Here is a 22,804-nt window from a genome sequence, read left to right as displayed (position 1 = left end):
CATAGTGTCATGAAATTTACTAATTGTTTATATCAAATCGATATGTTTTGAAGTAAGAGTCTGTTTATAATATGATTATATTTACATGAAACAAACAAAAGCAGTGTGTATAGGGGTGGTGAAGACAAAGGAAAACATGAAAATATGAGGACTGGCATAACGGATATATTTTAATACTGGAAAGGAGAATACATATTAGTTTTTAAATTACAGAATATACTATCAACAGATTCCAAAGAGAGTTTGTCATATTATAATGAATTTGACAGCCTCTCAAAGTGAATGCTTTATATGAGTAATACATGTTATATTTAGTAAAAAAGAAAAAAACAACCTAACACTAATACTTAATATATTCAAGATGGCACCCATAATATTGGTTCTGTCATGACTTGTTAATACAATATTATTTCTCATCTCTCACACTTTTAGACAGTGCTACTCAGTTCTATTAAACCTCCGTCAAGTAAATAGTCCTGCAGAAAAATTCACAAACAAGCTCCATGTATATACATCATAATAAATTTAAAACTTCACAGATAAATACAAATACGTCTCCTTCTTTAAGAAATTTCATTCTCATCAGCCAATAGAACCCTACCTAATAGAAACACCCATTACAGGACACCTTATAATTTTATTTTTTTTCTCTTGAAAACCTGGAGCTACCAGCATCTCCCTGGCTGAATTCCCAGATGCCTGGTGCTTTAGTTTTATTACAAAGCTTGCCCATTTTAATCTGATTCTTTCTTCATGATACATGAGTCTCTCCTTGCAAGGTAAGTTCATTTGAGTGCAGTTCCTTCATTTTAAATTAATCGGCTGCTTTCAACATCATTCAGATTGAAGTGTTGATTGTGTACTATTTATCTTCTTAATAACAAAAAATTAATCTGCAAAGCAAAGATCAAAGGCGCTAGTCTGTTCTCCACAGTGAAAGATGAAGTGGTCTGATGCTCTCACCGAGAGTAACATTTGCATCCTTATAGTTATTCCTGGGTAGCCATTATTTTATTTCAGTGTGATTGCTTTCTGGACTTTATGATTTTATCATTATTCCCAGAACATTCATAGATTCACTCCAGGTCTCATGGAGACAGAGCAGTTGCTGCCAGGAATGCTGAAATCACCTCCTAACTTTCCCTTTTAGGCCAACGCCCCTGCATCCCTTTTCAGGACCACAGATGTAACATCCACACCAAAAGCAAATATTGCAAATGGATGCTCAGGTCTACAAAACATGCCTCCATCCTGCTTGGTCAGTACAATCCCTTCCTAACAGCTCTGCATCCACTTCTCCCCTCAACCCCCTCCCCCCCTCCCCTTCTTATTCCACAAGGCGATGTGGGAAATGCCAAGTAGAACCATGGAACGTGTCTACAGAAGTTTAAAGATGTAGATCCCATTCTAATTCTGTTCAGGACTCTACTTACCAAGAGGTCCTGTATGTGCTTTATGGAAGAACAGCTGTCTAGGGTTACTGCCAGTTTAAGGGAAGATGCAGAAAAAAGAGAGTCCTTCTATAAACCAAGCTCAAAGAAATAAATAAAGGAGATGATGGGGTCATGGTAGAAGCATCAACAGCACCCTGAGAGGAGGTCTGGTCTCTGTATCATTCCTTCCATCCACCCTCCGGCCATTCATCCAGTGCATGGCAAATACCAGCCACATGCCCAGCCCTGGGAAGGCAGCTGCAGCCAAGACTTCACAGCCCCACCCTCAGGGGACTTGGAGGACACAGTAACACAGACTTATAGACACCTCGTTAGATGCCTGGCATTGCTCTCAATGTTTCCCACATATTCATTCAACTCACAAAATATCGTGTGGAAGTCATTATCATTGTCTCTATTTTTACAGATGAAGTAACATAGCTACAGAAAGTCTAAGTAACTGGCACCCAAACACAGGGCTGGCAAGTGGCAGAGAAGGATCCGTGCACAGGTGGGAACAGCCCGAACCCGTGGCCTGACCCCCCAGCTGCATCCATGGTCCCTGCCTTGCTCAGCACTCATCCTCTCAAACAAGACAAGATTGTAGCATCTTTAGGGCTGCAAGCCAAGCTAGAGATCATGCTATCAAAACTCTAATTGTTTGGGATGAGGAGACTAGTGCTGAGGTAGGGCTAGTAAAAGACAGGGCACCAGGAAATGTCCGCAGGCTAACCGGACGGCCGGATCCCACACTCCCCAGCCTGCATCTGTCGTAAAGAATGCAAAGGAACACCTCTGTCTATATTTTAACTTCAGTTTCTCTCTCAGTTCTTTTTTCCCAACTCCCTGTTATACTATGTACTTGTGAACTTACATCTCATTCCAAGTCTTATGTCCTGACAACAGGTCACCTCACCCCAGCAAGGACCTTCACAGTGTCCAGATCACCCACAGGCAGTGTGATTTTTTTCCTAGGTGTGTCCATCACAGGGGAGTAAGTAGCTGACCTTCTGGAGTATCTAAGAAGACCAGAACAAAACCAAAATAGATAGGTTCATTTGTGCTATATTTTAGATTCCACATATAAGTGATATCATATGGTATTTGAGACCATATCCTTTTAATCATCATTTTATAATGAGGACATGCAAGCAGAGAGGAGAACAAAGCTTCTCTTTGCAGGAGTAGAGATAAGCATGTCTCTGGCTGGTCACTGCTCATGTCTTGCGCTACCCTTCACTTTTCCTTTTCCTTTTGGAGCTGCCCAGCTATACTCAGAGGATCATTAGTATTGAATACATATAATAGCTTGCATCTACCAACCCCAAATTCCCAATCCATCCCTCTCCCTTTCCCCTTCCCCCTCAGCAGCCACAAGTCAGATCTCTATGTCTGTGAGTCTATTTCCGTTGTGTATCAATAGGATGGATAAACAACAGGGTCCTACTGTATAGCTACATCCAATTTCCTGGGTTAAACCATAATAGAAAAGAATATGAAAAAAAAGAATGTGTATATGTGTAAAACTGAGTCACATTGTTGTACAGCAGAGATTGGCACAACATTGTAAATCAACTACACTTCAATTTAAAAAAAAGAAGAAAAGAAGGATATGGTCTCCAGAACAGTGACTATCTCGTACAAGTGCCCGAAAACGGCCACTCTGATTGTTGATGAGTGATTTTCATCCCGTGTTGGATACTTAGGTGCTTTCACTTTGTGAAAATGCATCATTTTTTTAGCTTTTCTAATAACCATTGTTTAATTGAAGTACAGTTAATTTACAATGTTGTGTTAGCTTCAGCTGTACAGCAAAGTGATTCAGTTCTATGCATATACATATATATGTGTGTATATATGTGGTATTTTTTCAGATTCTTTTATAAAAGTGTATCACTTTTGGTTTGTACACTTTTCTGTGTTCATGGTACACTCACTAAAAACATATGAGATTTGAAATCACACAGATCCCAAGTGTAAATCTCCAGATGTTCACTTCTACCTTTGATTCTGGGCAAGTTTCTTAATCTACGCTGCCTTCCATTTAGAAACACAAATAATCACACCTCCCAGAGTTTTCCTGGGAAAATGAAAGAGTTCCACACAAGAGCCCCCTGGATCATTCTCATAAAGAAAGAGACTGTCTTTTCTTAACCTTTTTTTCCAAAGTGCCCAACGTGGAACAGCTTAGCCAATGGTTTGTTTAAAGTCCCTGTTAAGTGATTAACTTCCTTTTTCAAAGGGACAGTGCCTTTCATTAACACATGACACTTCCAACAATACTAAATTTGAGGACTTAGAGACTCTTTACACAAGCCGGTGGCAGACGAGATTCAGGGGGTGGGAGTTTCTTCTCCCACCGAGATGGAACACAGCCCTGCTGAGCTGGTGAATATAGTCTTTCAAGACCTGGCTGTCCCTAGGCTGTCCCTGGCCAGCAGACGTGGCGTGGGGTGAAGCGTTTGTAGGCTGTAATGGCCTGATTTGCATGGTTAATCGCCCTCCCTCGCCTGTGCCAGCCTGATGCGGGGCTGAGAGCCAGCAATGCCTGGTGCACACTCTATCTGCACTGCATTTGCTCAACAGCTCAGACAAATCACTTAGAGCCTCCACATCTCAATCCCTGCTCTCGAGAACAGTGGCCACGGTTTATACTTGTTTACCAATTAGCTGACTTAGTTAACAAATTTAAATTGCTTTGTAGATAGGTGATACTGAGTGTGGGGAAGTGTTAATTATTGTGATTTGTGGACACTTCTCAAGTCGTGAGTCTTGTATGCAGATGAGGCAGTAACTACCTCATTTGGTAAAAAGAAAAATAAATGCTAAGTAGAAATTGTGTCGGCAAGTGCAAATGTTTACATGAAAGCAGAAAGGAAGAATGAGAGGACTCTTTGGTGGGAAATTGTCCTTGGGCCTTCAAGTTAATCTGTTGCTAGCAGAGTCTAAAATCTAAAAGAGACGGAGTGACTGGCGGGGCTGGTGAGAGCCTGGGACAGCCTCACATCCTTGGAGAGGGAAGGTGGAAATCTCAACAGCTGGCCCTGGGAGAAGGCAAGGTGCCCAGCAGTCACTGAAGCTGCCCTTGGCAGTAATTAATTAGCAGATTCAATAACCTGAACTGAATGTAGATGAGGAACCATACACTCTGTTGGGTGACTGGTGTGACCACAAGAGAGACAAGTACTAATGAGTTATTTTCAATCTTTGAAACATTCTTAACCTAAGAGGGGAGCACCTACACACTCAGGTGAATGAAGAGCTACAATAGATATGTGAATGAGAGCAATCAGGAGAGGCTTCAGAGAGGAGGTGATGTTTGAACAGGGTTCTGGATAATTAAGTAGGAATTAACCAGGAAGAAATGAGGAAGGGGTCGTGGGGGCAATGGGATATGCAGGCCTTTCTGGCCATTATATTGAGTGTGGACAGAACAGATGCAGGGACAGCCAAAGCAGGTAGATGATCAGTATAGAAGGTGGTGGGAGAGGTAACAGTGTAGCCCAGGGGAGCATCTGAGGCCACGTCCCTAGTTCACCATCACCTAGAAAACTAGATCCTGCCAAGGACACATTTCAGGTGTACAAAAGGATCTCTTGCCTCAATCACTAAAATGTCCCTTTACCATGAACCCCAGGAACGTAAGCTGTGACGATCAGAAGGTGTATAAAATGCCAGGTTTCTGCTATTAGATGTACAAGCCTACAGAAGCCGGCGCCTTCCTGTAATGGATATTCACGTCTGCCATGATCCCTACGAGATCACAACTCCTTTACTCCTGTCCTCCTCAGCCCACCTGTTACATACCCGACCCCCCTAAACCTAGGAGTCTGTGCTGGATATCAGTCCACATGGGCCTCCTGGGAACTGAATCCCCTTCCTATTTGGGGGGACTTTCTTTGTTTGCTTTGGGGGGCAGGCTCCTCTCTCTGGGGAGGCCACCGCAGAGCAGGTTACCCCTCACTCACCCAGAGGCAGCCACGAGGAGGCCATGAGGGGGGCAGAGCTACTCTCTGAGCTCCAACCACATGGTCCTGCCTGGGCTGCGGGGACGGGGGAGGGGTGCAGAGACCAGTGTAGCCAGAGAGCTCGTGCACTGTGACCCGTCGTGTAGGTGGTGGCACCCCAGCCAGATTCTGCCTGATCTTTCTGGGTTCCAGCCTTGGCCCTTTACTAGCTGGGACCACCATACTTTTCCCCATATCAGTTGTATGGGTTTTGGTTTATTTCCTGTTTAAACTCACAACCAGGGCTTCCTTGGTGGTGCAGTGGTTAAGAATCCACCTGCCATGCAGGGAACATGGGTTTGATCCCTGTTCCAGGAAGATCCCACATGCCGCGGAGAAACTAAGGCCGTTTATAAATAATACAAAAATAAATAAATAAGTAAATAAAAATAAAGATTAAAACAAACAAACAAAAACCACACAACCAAGAACACTGACTGCACTGAACAAGTCCCACCCCCAGGGGAGGAGCACAGGGACACCCGCTCCGCCCAGCACTGCCCGAGGCTCCGCCCAGTTTGGCTGGGGTGGGGCAGAGTAGGAGGAGCTGGAAGCTGCCCAGTAAGGAACCTGTTGCCTCTCTCTCCACACCCCACGACCCAAGTAACAGAGGGAGCAAGAAACCCTTTATTTACATCCCCTCCCTGTTTGTCTTGTGCTCTACATGGACCATCTCATCTAATCTGATTATCTATGTAGGGCAGTGTTAGCCCTGTTGACAGAAACAAAAACTGAGACTCAGAAAAGGGAGGTGATCTGCAAACAACTCCCAACCCACATTTCTTTCTATCTCACCAAACTACAGTCCACCTGAGACAGGTAGGTTTGGTTATCTGTGCTGTCATTTCACTGCTCGTGCAAAAAGGGGGCAGCAGGGCAGAGTTCAGAAAATAGGTGCTTATTGTTCGGCTTTACTATGTTAGTAAAGGACCCCTATCATCCTTCAGAAATGGATGCTGTCTTGCTCTTACCCCTCTAGTATCATTCGTAAATACATACATACATAAATAAGTAAATAAATATATAGACACATAAATAGGAAAACATCTTTACAAATCATATATCTGATAAAGGATCTATATCCAGAATACATAAGTAATTCTTACAACCTGATTATAAAGATGAATAACCCAATTTTAAAATGGGCAAAGATCTGAATAGAGATTTCTCCAGTGAAGATAAGCACATGGCCAATAAGCCCATGAAACAATGCTCAACATCATTAGTCTTTAGGGGAATTTCAACTCAAAAGCACAGTGAGATATCACTTCACACCCACTGGAATGGCTGGAATAAAAAAGACAAGAGAATAACAAATATTTGCAAAGATGCAGAGGAATTAAAACTTTGATACCTTACTGATGGAAATGTAGGATACATGTGGTAGCACGGATAAGCCTCAAAAACCTTATGCCAGAGAACGTCAGACAGAGAAAGACAAATATCGTATGATATCACTTTCATGTGGAATCTGAAAAAATGATACAAATGAATTTATTTACAAAACAGAAACAGACTCACAGACATGGAAATTTATGGCTAATTTATGGCTACCAAAAGGGAAGGGGAAGAGGGGGCAGGGAAAAATTAGGAGTTTGAGATTGACATATACACACTGCTGTATATAAAATAAATAAACAACAATGTCCAACTGTACAGCACAGGGAACTATATTCAGTGTCTTGTAATAACTATAAGAGAAAAGAATCTGAAAAAGATTGTGTGTGTAACTGAATCACTGTGCTGTACGCCTGAAATTAACACAACCTTGCAAATCAACTATACTTCAATTAGAAGAAAAAAAAATTATGCCAAGTGAAAGCAAGTGGTCTCCAAAAAGCACATATTTACGAAAACGTCGTATGAAACATCCACAATGGGTGAATCTGAGAGATAAAGAGTGATTAGTGTTGCCTAAGGCTGTGGTCCAAGGGCGTGGGGGCAGTCAAGGGTAGACATGGGGGGTAACTGATAATAGGTCAAAGGATTTTTTGCTCCATCTTTTATTTCATTTAAATAGTATATAACATGAGGTTCCTAGTTTCAGTTGCCATTGGAGTGTCTTTTAAGACAACCTAGACCTACACAAAACCAAAGTTACGGTATTTGCATTTTATAAAAATTATATCAAACCCATATTTTCAGTTTTAAGAGTTTTAAATCTAAAGTGAACATTGCAACTGTTATATGTGAAGAGATGTGTGCGAGAAATGAAGTATTCTCACTAAAAATTATGTATGTGTTTATTTTCTGTTCTATTCAATTTGTAGGAGCTAATTTTAAATTTATTATTATATTTTAATGTGACTCTGGCAAGCCTTACACATCTAAATTTTTTAATAATTTTTTATTTTTATGTAATTTTAAAGGTTACTTACCATTTGCAGTTATTACAAAATATTGACTATATTCTCCCTGTTGTACGATACATCCTTGAGCCTTACACCCAGTAGTTTTTACCTCCTCCTCCCCCACCTTTCTATTTCCCCTCCCCCCTCGCCACTGGTAGGTCAAAGTTTCTTTGGGGGTTAATGACAATGTTCTAAAATTAGATTGTGGATGATTTCTGAATAAGTGTACTAAGAAATATTATAGTCTTTAAGTGGTGAGCTTTGTGATGTGTAAATCAAACCTCAGTGAAAAAGAAAGAAAGAAAGAAAGAAAGAAAGAAAGAAAGAAAGAAAGAAAGAAAGAAAGAAAGAAGGAAAGAAAGGGAAAGAAAGAAAGAAAGAAAGAAAGAAAGAAAGAAAGAAAGAAAGAAAGAAAGAAAGAAAGAAAGAAAGAAAGAAAGAAAGAAAAAGAAAGAAAGAAAAAGAAAGAGAAAGGAATACTGTTGTCAACTGCTAATCATAACCTATGACATATTTTCCTAATCAAACAACCTTACAAAATTGATTCAACAATTGTCCCTTTCTGTGGCTGAGGAACCAGAGACTACAGAGTAGCAAGCAGGTGGCCTTCTCAGGGTGACGCAAAGGAGGAGAGCTGGTGGGTAAGCGGGATCCAAGCTGGAGAAGGCAACCCCAACGGCGTCTGTCCTACAATGGCAGTGAAACAAGCTCCATCACATCTTTTACCAAACAAATAGTATTCAAATGAAAGGACACATATATTTTGGAGACTGTATATTTAACCCCACAATAAGTTTGTGCTGTCTCTATTATTTACATTTTATGGTTGAGAAAACTGAGGTGCAGAGAGGATATTTTTCAGTTTTACACAGTGGATAAGAAGTAAGTTGTCCAAATTCACGTTTCTCTGACTTCAAAATAGCAACTCCCTTCTATGGTATGCTTAATGCTTTGTCCTTTAGTAGTTCAAATCCCTAATACTTAATTTTTTGCTTCAAGCTTATCAAAAACTATGGAAAGCAAAGTTGTGATTTCCTCATAACTTGTACAAAGAAACAGGCACCAAAAGATTGCAGAAATTGTCAGCAATAAACACAATGTGTAGGAGTGATTGTGTCTATTGTCTTCTGAACCTAATATTCCTGAAAATGTTTGAATAGTGCAACATTTAGAACCTAGAACCGACAATTAATTTGGTTTTAGTTAATTGTTGCAAAATATATTTAATATTTTTTCTTCTTTGGAAAAGCAATATAATTAATGCACTGATGGTTAAAGAGAAAAAAAAGACCTTCCATCCTAGAACAGGTGTTAAATTAGCCACAAGAGGACTCTCGTGTTATTTCCCAAATGTAATATGATAAAATTACAAGGAATGAATCACTAAAAAGGGAAAAGCTTTATAAACTCCTCTTCTCTGGTCTAAATTAATAGCTTCTAGGTTTATTGGTTCCCAGAAGAAAACAAGCTGAATTTGTTTACTCCTACCTATAAATAATCATGCCCATCATGTTCCAGGGGAAAACAGCACGCAAGAATGATCAATGTTCCTCGTTCTAAAAAGTAAACAGAAAGCACAGTCAGAACAGGGAGAGAGGAGTTTGAAGTGGAACACAGATAATGGAGTTTGTCCCAGGAAGTCTGGGTTTGTAGATGCAGAGAGTAAGAGGCAATAATCCAGGAGGAGGGTTCAGTCCATTTCAAGAAAGATCAGACCCTACTGTGTACCAACCAGCATTGGATGAGAACTATCTCCACCCTCCCCACTGCAGAGAGATTAAGGTTTCCTTTATTCCATGTCAGTACAATGAGTTTCATTTGGGGGGAACAGGGAGACAGAAAACTGGGAGGTGGGCATAAACAATTCCCAAAATAAAAGGACTTTTATATAGACTTTACACTTAAAAAAATTAGCAAAGTAGCTAATTACATTCACTAATCATAAATACCATTAGCAAGTCTCATTCAGCAGGTTAAACTTGCATAACAAATGATTTATACACGTGTACTGTTCATAAAAACCTTATGAGAGGGACTTCCCTGGTGGAGAAGTGGTTAAAAATCTGCCTGCCAATGCAGGGCACACAGGTTCGATCCCTGGTCCTGGAAGATCCCACATAGCATGGAGCAACTAAGCCCATGAGCCACAACTACTGAAGCCTGTGTGCAGCAACTATTGAAGCCCATGGGCCTAGAGCCCATGCTCTGCAACAAGAGAAACCACTGCAATGAGAAGCCCGCACACCACAATGAAGAGTAGCCCCCATGCTGCAACTGGAGAAAGCTCTGTGCACAGCAATGAAGACCCAACATAGCCAAAATATTAACTAATTAATTAATTTTTAAAAAAACACCTTATGAGATATTGTGACCCACATTTTCCAGATGGAAAGACTGAGGTCAGAGCAAATATGTACACTCGAGCTTGAATGATCTTGTCAGTGCCTACTGTATAAGGCCATTTGAATCCCAAAGCCATTCTCTTAATCTCTGTGGTTATCACCTTCTCTTGGAGGAGTAGGCAGACAAAAGTCTGAAGAAAATTGCTTCAGGCACACAGGCCAGCAGGAAAACAACATGAACTAACACGGTGTGCTCAAGGAGATGTCAGCCTGTGAAAGTCATTAGGGGAAAATCTCCAGGGAGCAAGGCGGGAGGTGAAGTGAAAGAATTAGGAGGGACCAGGTCCTGGAAAGTGCTGTAAAGTTAGTAATGATCAGCTCTCACTGTGTAACAAACAAGCTTGGAATCTCAATGGCATACACATGGAAGCTTTTATTTCTTGCTCACATGTTAGAGGATCAGCTAGGGTCACTCTCGTCCACGTGCCTTTCATCCTCCATGCAGGACCAGTAGGCTACCAGACAATGTTCTTTTCCAGGGCCCCAGCAGATGCTCTGAGAGCCCTCCCAGCTGTGCAGCCACAATAGAAACCCCTGCCTGAGTCCCATCGGCTGTGACCCCAGTGGCCAAAACTAGTCACAAGGCACAGCCCAAAGCCGAGGGGGAGGGAAGTGGACTTTGCCTTTGTGGGAGGGATACCAGCTTGAAAATGCACAGCGTGTGGTTACACTGAGGTGTGAAGAATTGAGGCCAATAAATCAATCTATTGTAGCATTTAAAGGAATTAGACTTCACAAAGAAACTTCTGGGAAACCATTCCAGCTTTTACTCACCAGTTTGAAACAGATTTGTTTTAGAGAGAAAAAAACACAAAACAAACAAACAAACAAACAAAAACAACTTTGGAAAAAGAAATCAGTTTGGGGCATGTTTGGTTAGGGAATAACGTTTTCCCTTTCCTGAAAAATGTGTGGGACTGGAGATGGAGATTCTACTCTGGCCGAGAGGATGGATGGAATGCCTGATTCACTCAGATGCCTTCTGTGACCTGGTACTGAGCGTTTGTCCCATCCGACGCCTGCAAATACGTGAGTGTGTGCATTTCCTGTAGTTTTCATAGACACTTATTCAAAGACAAAGACGCCAAAAAGGAACTGGGATAAGGTTTCAAAACTGCTCAAAATTAAGCAGCATACTTACATCTTTTTTTTTTTTTTTAATTTATTTTTTGGCTACGTTGGGTCTTAGTTGAAGCACGTGTGATCTCTCATTGTGGCATGCAGGCTCTTTGTTGCAGTGCAGGGGCTTTTCTCTAGTTGTGGAGTGCGGGTTTAGTTCCCCCGCCACATGTGGGATCTTAGTTCCCCGAACAGGGATCGAACTGGCATCCCCTGAATTGCAAGATGGATTCTTAACCACTGGACCACCAGGAAAGTCCCCATATGTACATCTTTATAAGTGTGTTTTTATAGTTTTGTCGAAAAGACAACTATGTTACCAGGTAATTTTTATTCAGTATGTACATTTCCATTCAATAAATGTGTGTAGTTCTGTCATTGTATCTTTAAATTGACATGAGTATTTTTACAGCCCATTCACAGCTTTACCCACCATTTGAGCATCCACCTTTTCTTTTTTTGGCTGCTCCATGTGGCAGGATCTTAGTTCCCTGACCACGGGTGGAACTTGTGCCCCTCGCAGTGGAAGCACTGAGTGTTAACCACTGGACCACCAGGGAAGTCCCTGAACAGCCTCCTTTTACCAAAATATGCTTGAGCACGCCTGTTTGAAATAGACATTATCTTCATGTTTTTGGATTTTGAAGTCACATATCTGAGCACTTAACTTTTCTGAGCCTCCATTTCCTTATTCTCAAAAGAAAAATACTAATACCTACATATAAGGAAATTTCGGGTGTTAAAGAGAATGTGTAGCCAGCATCAAGTGTGGTACAAGGCCTTCTGTGCATGGGGACCATGATGATGAAGCTTAGATGGTACCACTCAGTTAAAAGTGAATACACAGTTACAACCCATCAAAGACTTCTCCAGATGAGGATAAGCCACCCCCAGTCCTTTTGAAAATACAACAATCAGGAGAAAAATTGTTGTGTTGCTTATGACTCTGTGAGCCAAGGAACAGGGTTGCGAAAACAAGCTACAGCATTTTCTTTTTCTTGTTCAGTTTGAATCTAGATCTGTACTTTGAAGACTAAAAGTTATTCCTGCCTGCAGTAAAGAAGGTGGGGAGTCTCCACCAAGGGCTGCAGAGACAAGTGTCTGGTCCAATAAAATGAATGTCTTTAATTGCAGGCGCTCCTTAGAGATCCTGAGACAGATGAAGGATCCACTGAGCATATTGATGTGTAGTTCACGGCATCTGTGGCGGGAGAACAGGGAGAGCCTCACACATGGACCTCTCTGCTTCATTCCCTTCATTTATAGAGCAAAGTAGGCATCTCCCTCCATAACACCAGCCATTTAGGTAAACTCTGGGCATTGGGTTCACACGCTGCTGAAAGTGAGTCTGTGGGTACAATGTGGCCCACGTTTAATAAAGTTTCCATCACATGCATTTGCAGGTCCTGTCTACTTTTCCATTCCTTCCAAAAAACAAAAGCATAAAACACCCAATCACCGGGAATCATAAGAAAAAGAAACAATGTGTTTCAATATTTGCATTTAACCTCTTAAACACAAGAGTCTTCAGTTTCTCTCAAGATCTCCCATTAAATGTCTGAGCAATTCTACTGGTTGTGTTTGCTCTACCCTATGGGGAGGAAATCTCTGGGCTTTTTAAAATTTGCCTTGGAGAATAAGACTCTATCTTTTTCCAGATTTGCCCTACAAATGTATCATGGATGTAGTTGAGTATCTTGGCTGTGCATTCGTCATTTTTTGCAGTGGACGAAAGCCAGGCTAATTAGAACATTTATTGGATGCCAGCATCTCAAATGAACTTAGTAGGCAGTGGCAAAGCCAACGTGATGAAAATTAATGAGGATGAAATTCCCTGCACTAGTTTGGGTAAGTGAGAAGGACCTGTTTTGTTTTGGTTTTTTCCTTGCACCTCATTTAAAAAGCTATAATATTTTTAGCATCTATCCCTGAAATACAGAAACCAAGAGGAGGAATGGGATGGGCATTGCCAGGCCAGGTCCACCGAGGCTGCCCAGGATACATATCACTCAGGCTTTAGGAGGTCACGCCACAGAGGTCTACTCTCCAGAGAGTCTGTCCAAGAAATGCTCAACCACAAATCAAGAAGCGCACCTGGAGTATGTGGTAAAGCAAAGTCAACTTCAAATGCATCAGTAAACTGTGATGCCAAAGCTGGAGACAGGGACAAAAGTAATGAGGGGAGAAGGAGCTCCAATCCAGAGCTCAAGGCAGGTGTCAGGGAGGCACAGTTGGTTAAGGGTCAAGCTTGTGAACACAGCATCCCAAGTTTGAGAGGTTCCTACGACACTGACGGCAGATGGTGAGGATCATTCTATCCTGTGGACTGAGGATGGACAGGCTATTCATGTGGACCCTGCAGTCATCTTGAAAGACACACGTTACAAGCTTACCACACGTAATCATGGAAGTGACATCACCTCTGCCGTATCCTATTGGAGAAAAGTAAGTCACAGACCCTCCCTGCACCCACGGGGAGAGGAGTACCAATGGGCTTGAGACCCAAGAGGTAGGATCCTTGGGAGCTACCCCAGAGTCTGTCAGCCACCTGGCCTCCTTACCTGGGGGATGAGAAAAGAAATGCTACAACAGACAGTCAAGCAAAATCCAAAACTGCATGCTGCCCTGCCCAGTTCTACTCTGTCTCTTAAATTATTCTAGGAAAGATCTCTCTACCATTAGGGCTTAGAATAGACTCCATGGAGGACAGCGAGTTACCACCAGAATTTCCAAGCAGAGGCAGGAAAGCTGATTGATTCAGATACCTGTTACCTGCTTACACTACATGAATGTTTGATATCCAGTTTCTAACATAGAAACCTGGAAAGGACATTAACATGAGTTTACACCTACTACTTACCAGACACTATGATGGACGCTTTACATAGGCTTATTTTTAAACTAAATAATGACACGACTCCAGAGTAACTCTATTTGATAGAAAAGAGAAATGCAATTCAGAGAGAAAAGGGATCTTTTGCAAGATTCAGTATCTAGAGAATGTCGGGGCTGGGATTTAACCAGAGCCCGTCACACTTTTATTTCATGGCAGGTTTGGTTTGTTTTGCTTCACCTCCCCAAACTACCTGATAACCCTCGTACATGAGCAATGATTGTGTGCAGTCAGAAGGTGAATTTGACTGAGTCTCGCCTTTTTCATTAGTGACTAAACACATTACCCTATGAGTCAGAAAGGAAAGCAAACAAGGTAGCAGCTTCTGTGGAATCATCTCCTCCCGGTAACTTGACTGTAGGGGAATGAGAAAAGTAAAAGCTGTAAAAAAAAAAAAAAACAGCTTTGGAGAGAGAAATAAAATATCACACCCCCTAAATAAAACGGATGACTTTTTCTGGCCCCCAACTTTTCTGAAGTCAAGAAAAAAGGTAACTTGGCAGGAGTTGGGAGCTGAAATACAAAAAACAAAAGCTTTCTTCTGTAGCAGGGACGGGAACACAGAAGAATTACTAAACTCCTAGGTTCCCCCACAACCAGCAAAGAATCTCTGCTCCACTCTCCAAATCCCAGGACTTCCTTGAAGATAGAAATGAAAGTGTTTTGGGAAGTATGGGATGGCTTTGCTGGCTGGAAAGGCTTTGGGCATTCCCTAAATCGTCCCTGTGGAGTCCTCAATTTCTGGAAGAGTTGTCAAGAAGAGAAAAACAAAGAAGAAAAAATCTAAAGGAAGACAAGAATCTCCCTTTAGCCATGTTCATCAAAACCAAAAGTAGCCAACCATTTGGAAAGGGAGAGTGTTGAGAAAAGGATGGTCATCGTGACTAAGGAAGCAGAGAGGGCGTGGAAGGTGAGGTGGGCAGAGGTCAGCCTTCAGAAGAGCAGCGTGACCCCTCTCCCCAAATCTCCTAAACTCTGGTCTGGAATTATCCACTATTGGACACTATTCTAAATGCCAATTTCAGACACATAGCATCATTTCTTTGGAAGGACCCAGACTGGTGGAGAGGGCAGATCAGCCAGCCAATGATCAAACCTCATGTACTAAGTACCGTAGTAGGCATTTTCTAGATCAGTGTGGTCACAGAGGGGAGGAGGGGCTGAGGTCATGTTGTGGATCACGGGTTAAGAGAAAGAGTTGTTGTTAGCCAAGCAATTAACACAGTGTATCAGCCTTCTTAGGCTAATTCAATGTAAATAAGCACATTAGAGGAGTCAGAATTATGTTTCACATGGTGTACGGAAGTTAGGGGACTTCTTTAAAGGCAGATTGCCTAGGTGAGAATCTCAGCTCCAACATTTACTATCCATGTAACCTTCAACAAATTATTTACACTCTCTAACCCCCAGGGGTTTTTTTAAATTTATTTTATTGAAGTACAGCTGATTTACAATGTTGTGTTAATTTCTGCTGTATGGCAAGGTGATTCAGTTACATACACACACACACACGCACACATATACACATTCTTTTTCTTATTCTTCTCTATGATGGTCTATCACAGGATATTGAATATATCCTGTGCTCTACAGTAGCACCTTGTTGTTTATCCATCCCATATACACTAGTTTGCATCAGCTAATCCCAAATTCCCAATCCATGCCTCCCCATTCCCCTCCCCTTTGGCGACCACAAGTCTCTTCTCTATGTTCTAAGCCCCAGTTTTCTCAAGAGTGAAATGAGCATATATCTTCCTACCTCAAGATGTTTGCAGTAGGATAACCAGAGGTAGGTATGGTTAGTGTAGTACTTGAAACATAGTATGCCTCCTGTACATGTTGGCAATTATTTTCATTATAAATTAGACACAAAGAGTTGGATTTGTTTCCACCACTGAGAGTTTATAAGGCTTATAATCTTCTGGATAGAAACCTCTTTCAAAGAGTCAATGGACCAAGGTGACATGGACCATCTCTTGAGATGGCTTTTTACCTGCTATCCATGGATCAGTTGCAAAAGATTGAATATTTTCATTTGAATATTCTTGGCATAGGTACATTCTTTCAGGGTATCTATGACAACTGGGCTACAAAGTGAAGAAACTGTCCAGTTTCTGAAATGAGCCAGTAACAGCATTACTACACAGGAAAGGAAACCAGGTCTTTCATGCTATAGTGTTTCTAGTGAGGAAAACAGTCCAACACAAAACATGTGAACCCGGATGGGACATTTAAGGCATTTAGGCACCACCAACACTAGGGCTCCAATACACTGCACTCTGTGATCTAGGAGTAAACCACCGACTTCTCAACGAGGAAAGGCCACTTTTGCCAGCTTCTGACTTTGCCCTGGGTGATCTTGTTTGTAATCTGACCGCACCATCTTGGTCGTGATGCTGTCAGCACCTCCTGCCACCAGGATGGCTCCTCCCCTTGGTGCTGCTCCGGGCTGCCTTTCTGTCTACACGTCTGAGAGAACATCCCATCCCATGTCTAGGGCTCCTGGCAGGCAATCCTGTCAAGGGCAAAGCCTTTTCTACATTGCACCACAAGCAATTCTGCATGTTTCCATGTGTGTGTGGCCACATGGTCTAGGGGGCCCAGTGCAAAGTTAAATGACAGGGTCTCTTACTCCATAGAGAGAATGGAGCCCTAAACCAAGCATGGAGCCCTTCCAAGAATGCAGTCCTGTGCAACTGTGTAGGGCACTATTTAGGGTCCAGTACCCAATTCCACTGTTTGAGGGGTCAGGAGGGGTGAGCCCTCCATCCACAACAGCCAAGCAGTGCTCCCAGACACGAGCTGGGGGTCCCACAATTCAACTCAGTTCTGACACCACCTGCCTTGAGAGAGTGTCAGACCCCACAGATGAGGGGCTCAGTCCCACAAAATCAGCGTCCACTTCAGGCAGACACCCATTGCAAGACTGGGTTGTTACCTGTACTTCTGACTAATTAATAGGCTATAAATCAGAGCTTCCCACGATCCCCTCCTGGGGTCTGATTAATTATCCAGAGAAGTTCACAAAACTCAGGAAACTGATTCACTTACTAGATTACCCATTTATTACAAAGGGTGCTAAATGATACAGCCGGGTAAAGAGATACATAGAGTGAGGTCCCAAACAAAGGAACCTCTGTCCTTGCAGAGTTTGGGGCCCCCCATGGTGGCACGTGGATGTGTTTTGGTTCAGCAACCCAGAAACTCTCTGAACCCTGTCCTTTTTGGGTTTTTATGGCAGTGTCATTACATACACACAATAGATTAAATCATTGGCCATTGGTGATGGATTCAACCTCCAGCCAATAAACCCAGCTCAGTCAGTTCTGAGCTCTGAAGCAACCTCTTGGTGTCACGAGCTTTCCCAAGCTGTGCTCTGTCTCCAGGGTGAAGGGACAATGCATTCCAAGGAAAATGCAGTCCCCTGGGGATTTCAGATGAATAACCTGAATATCTGCTATATACAAGTCTTTTCCTCAGGAGTTTAGTTAACACTGGTCAACATCCCTCTAGCTCGGTCAGTCTGAGGATTCTGATTGATTGACAGTGGGCAGAGCTCTAAGGCCAATCTCTGGGCTCAGTGAAGACTCCAAGTGCTATATCGTATCTTATACACAATATGCCATTTCAGCCAGCCTTCCTTGCTGGAGGACAGCCACATCACCTTCCTTAATAGTCCCACTGACAATATTTCTCTTACAAAAAGCTTAAAATGGTAAAGTAAGAGGTATCAAAGTTCAGGCGAGACCACTTCCTCCTGGGGTAGGCACCTCCCCTTATGGAATTACCTGGTCTTTGCCAGGGGTTACACTCCTGCATCTTTTCCTTCTGAGGCTGAGTGGACCACTCAAGCATCTCCTGGCCTGGACCTCAGAACGGGACCCTTGGTTAGTACACACTGCAGTAGAAGTGAGTGCAGACACGGCTCTGGATGGAGCAGCCAAAAGAGACACTCAAGTTCCTTCTTGAAGAGGGCAATGCCTCTAAGGGTGTGGTTTAGAAAATGGGCTAAATGAGTAGTGACTGATGTGACAAAGACACGACTTAGACTCAAGGCTAGAGGACGTATATTTCAGCCCCACCCATTGCAGGAGCAGCAAACATCTGGGAATCGTGTTCCCCGACTCCAGCTGGATGACACCTACACTCTGCACATGAGTCAGGATGCTTATCTGCAAACATGATGTCCGTGTTCAGATAGATGAAGGCTATGAAGGCTGATTTCAAATGATGGATGCAGCCCCACATCCCTTCTTGCAAAAAAAAGAAAAAAATCATATAAAGGTGATTAATGGGCTAGGAGTGTCAGTGAGTGAATTGTAGGAAATAAAATACATATTCAGCAATATTTCTATTCTCCTTCCCAAGGGAGATCTGTGATCAAGTTGGGAGTGGTTTGGATGCTTAAAAAGTCTATTGTTCTTGGAAAGGAAGCATCCCTGATATCGAAAAGGCCATGTGGAAGGACCAGCCACCATGAAGAACCTCAAGGCTCAGCTTCACAACTGGACAGAGACCTTACTTGGGCACTGGCATTTGTGAGCCTGCCTAATGGGGTGATATTGGACTTCTCTGAACATTTTCTACTTTCTTCTGAATTTTCTTCTGATAAGCTTGGCAAAGTTCAAAATATTTGCTTCGTTGTATTTTATCTGTTGAGAAATAACTGTAATGTAATATCTTAGAGGAACTTGAGGACATGAATAAAATTCTAATTGAATTCTGTATTGGTGGGAGGAGCTTCTTTTAAAAGATGAACCCTTGAGAATTGATGCACAGGAGGGAAGACAAAGGCCAGAGCAATAACCTCTCTCCCGGTCGTGTGAAGCGGGCACCACATTCCAAAATCAAATCTGAAAAGGAGTGGCGACCTCTCAGACACTAACCAGTGGGTCAATATCCAAAATATTCAACTGGAAGGAGATTATTAAAATGTGATGTGGGAAAAACTGAGTAATGGGGACTTGTGGCCACAACAGACCCAAGGTCTATTCAAACGAAATGAGAGGTACTCAAACAAAATACATGTTTGCATAACTTGAAGGAGAAAGGTCAGAATTCCCAGGTGTTAAGGACTGAGCTAGCATCACACAGAAAACCTGGAGATCTTTGCTGTGGAGACGGGGACAGGTCAGCCTGCTGGGCAGGAAGGTTCACCAAGAGGGGGCCCTTAAAGGGAGGCTAAGACCCACAGCCCATTCGCATAAGACATGAATCTTCATGTCAGCAGACCTGGTAGTTCCTGACTTCATGACACTAACATTCAAAGATTTGATGTACAGATAGCAACCCCAAAAATCCATAATGTAGCATAATATGATTATTATAATATAGCATACTATAGCATAATATTATATAATAATAATAATATCATTAGCAGAGTCCTTCGAAGGATGAAAAGGAATAATGATTAGAAAGTACTTGAAACGTGCCTCAATGACATAGGTGAGTGAGCCCAGCAGACCACACAATGTTAGTGCTTTGGTTTGTGGTTTTGTGGTTTTTATTTTTGCTTTTTTTTTCTTCCACTTGATGGACAGTTAACGCCTATTGCATTCCTCGTGAATGGGAAAATCAATTTTCTTTCCCGCTGCCAGTGAGCAGGGAGGGCCGAGTGTCTGACCAGGCTTGTCTTTCACTGGCCTGGTGCCTGGACAAGGTTTAGCCTGTAGCATTGAGAGCTCATTAGGGACAGTGAGGGGTGGCCAAGGACATGCACTCAGACCCACGGCTCCAAAACGGGTGAGGAAGGGTTTCTAGAGAACTGAGGAGGCTCGCAGGGCCCATTAGGACACAGGACCGTCAGGGCAGGGGCTGCCACCTTGAAGGTGGTGACCGGGGGTAGGTACTGGGTCAGCTTTGGCCTCCAAAAGAGCAGGAGTGCCGCCAGGGCAGGAAGTGACCAAAGGGGCGTCCTCGGGGGCTAATGGCTCCAAGCGGAGCTCTGCTGGTGTCCGTGCTCTCAGGAAGTTCCCAGACATAGCTGACGAGTGGCAGTGAGATCTGAGCTCCCAGAAAGTAGACCGTGAGGGGTTCCAGGGAGAAGGCCTGCTGTAGGTAAGGAAGGGATCACAAGGAGCAGAGGTGGCTGAGGACTGCTCAGATGCAGCCATCAGAATGTGGTACACATACACAATGGAATACTATGCAGCCATCAAAAGAGTGAAATGATGCCATTTGCAGCAACACGGATGGACCTAGAGATGATCACACTAAGTGAAGTAAGTTAGACACAGACAAGTATCATACGATATCACTTATATGTGGAATCTACAAAATGACACAAATGAACTTATTTACAAAACAGAAATAGACTCACAGACATAGAAAAACTTATAGTTACCAAAGAGGAAGTGATAAATTAGGAGTTTGAAATTAACATATATACACTACTATATATGAAATAGATAAACCACAAGGACCTACTGTGTAGCACAGGGAACTATGTTCAATGTTTTGTAAAAACCTATAATGGAAAAGAATCTGAAAAATTATATATGTATAAATGTATATATAAAACTGAATTACTTAGCTGTACACCTAAAATTAACACAACGTTGTAAATCAACTATACTAAAAAAAGAAAAAAGAACAAGCAAAAAAGAACCTATGCTTCAATAAAAAGGAAATAAATTTTTTAAAAATCCCTGGGAAGAGAGTAACAGCAGGATGAGAGCCTAGAATCGCAATCAGCAAACTTTTCCCTGTAAGGGTCTAGATGATAAATGCTTCAGGCTTTGTGGGCCATACAGTCTCTGTTGCAGCCACTCACCTTTGCAGTTGCTGGCTGCAGAGCAGCAGACAGCACATAAGCAGGTGGGCGCGGCTGTTTCCATCAGATTTCACTTATGAATTCAGGTCGCTGGCTGGAATTGGCTGTCGTTGGCCAATGCCTGTCTTAGTGAAGAGCATTTACATTTTTAAATAACATTCTATTTCTTTTTTCTGATAACAACAAATATATGCTTATTGTTGAAGTTTTAGGCAAAATAGGGAACTCCCTGGTGGTCCAGTGGTTAGGACTTAGTGCTTTCACTGCCAGGGCCCAGGTTCAATCACTGGTTGGGGAACTAAGATCCTGCAAGCTTCACGACAGAGCCAAAAATGAAAAAATAGGCAAAATAGAAAAGTGTAAAACATTTTAAGACATTTAATGTATTCCATCCAGAATTTTTGCCAAATGCTTATGCAAAATTTAATTAATTAATTAATTGTCTGTGTTGGGTCTTCGTTGCTGCACATGGGCTTTCTCTAGTTGCAGTGAGTGGGCTACTTTTTGTTGTGGTGCAGGGGCTCCTCATTGCCGTGGCTTCTCTTGTTGCAGAGCATGGGCTCTGGGGGCGTGGGCTTCGGTAGTTGCAGCACATGGGCTCAGTAGTTGTGGCTCACAGGCTCTAGAGCACAGGCTCAATAGTTGTGGTGCACGGGCTTAGTTGCTCCGCTGCATGTGGGATCTTCCTGGAGCAGGGCTTGAACCTATGTCCCCTGCATTGGCAGGCAGATTCTCAACCACTTGCGCCACCTAGGAAGCCCCATATGCAAAATTTAAATCCTAATGTATAAATGATCCTGACTACTGCTTTTTCACTAAAACTTACATCATGTATCTAATATAAAAAGTCCTCATAAATATTTGGACCACTGTATAATATTCTACCATATGGATATATCAACTTTTATTTAACCCATATAAACTGGATGAAAAGTTGCTGTTAGTATTTTGCTTTTACAAATAGTTTTGTGATACACAAATTTATTTTTACCCACGAATTTATTTACCCACAAACTTTTGATACACAAACGTTTCTCCATGTGTCTTATCATAATCTACTACTTCAAGTAGAAGCTGAGTACAGAACCCAGTTTGTACTTTGGAGCACAAAAAAGGAACCAAAGGAAGGGCTGATTTTCAACATTATCTGTAGCTTGGCTTTTAGGACAGGCAGAGAATAATGAAAGAATTTTTCTGCAGTTAAAAATAATTATTATTGTTATATGTGATAACTATAGTACCACAAAAGTTTGAAGCAAAAACCTTTTTTATAACCATGTATGGTAATAGATGTTAACTAGACTTGTGGTGATCATTTCACAATCTATACAAATATTGAATCATTACATTGTACACCAGAGACTAATATAATGTTACATGTCATTTATACCTCAGTTTTAAAAAATAACTTTTATTCCTATACATGATCCTTTTACTGCCATGAAAATTTGAACCAAAAAGTTGTGGGTGTGCCCACTGCTCAGAAACTATAACAAGGTTAAAGCATTCAGTTTCAATAGTTGAGATTTAAACTTGAATATTAAGGAAAAACATCTGCAGATAGAGCTCAGGAACCAAAAAACATTCTAAAGAAATAGTTATAATGATAGTTTACATTTGTATCATGACTTACTGGTTGTAAAATCATTTTCACATACATTCTATTATTTGCCTGTAGAATTAGCACTTTCTCCAGATGCGTATTTTAAGACAATAGATGCATGATCTCAATTAGGTAAATCAGCTCCTGGACTAGATCTCAAGCGTCAAAGCAAATCCATATGCTATTTGCAGGATCACAAACCGAACTCCGAAGTCTGTTTCTGG

This window comes from Hippopotamus amphibius, chromosome 4, assembly GCF_030028045.1.
Source record: "Hippopotamus amphibius kiboko isolate mHipAmp2 chromosome 4, mHipAmp2.hap2, whole genome shotgun sequence".
NCBI lineage: Eukaryota > Metazoa > Chordata > Mammalia > Artiodactyla > Hippopotamidae > Hippopotamus > Hippopotamus amphibius.
This window is presented reverse-complemented; position numbering follows the sequence as displayed.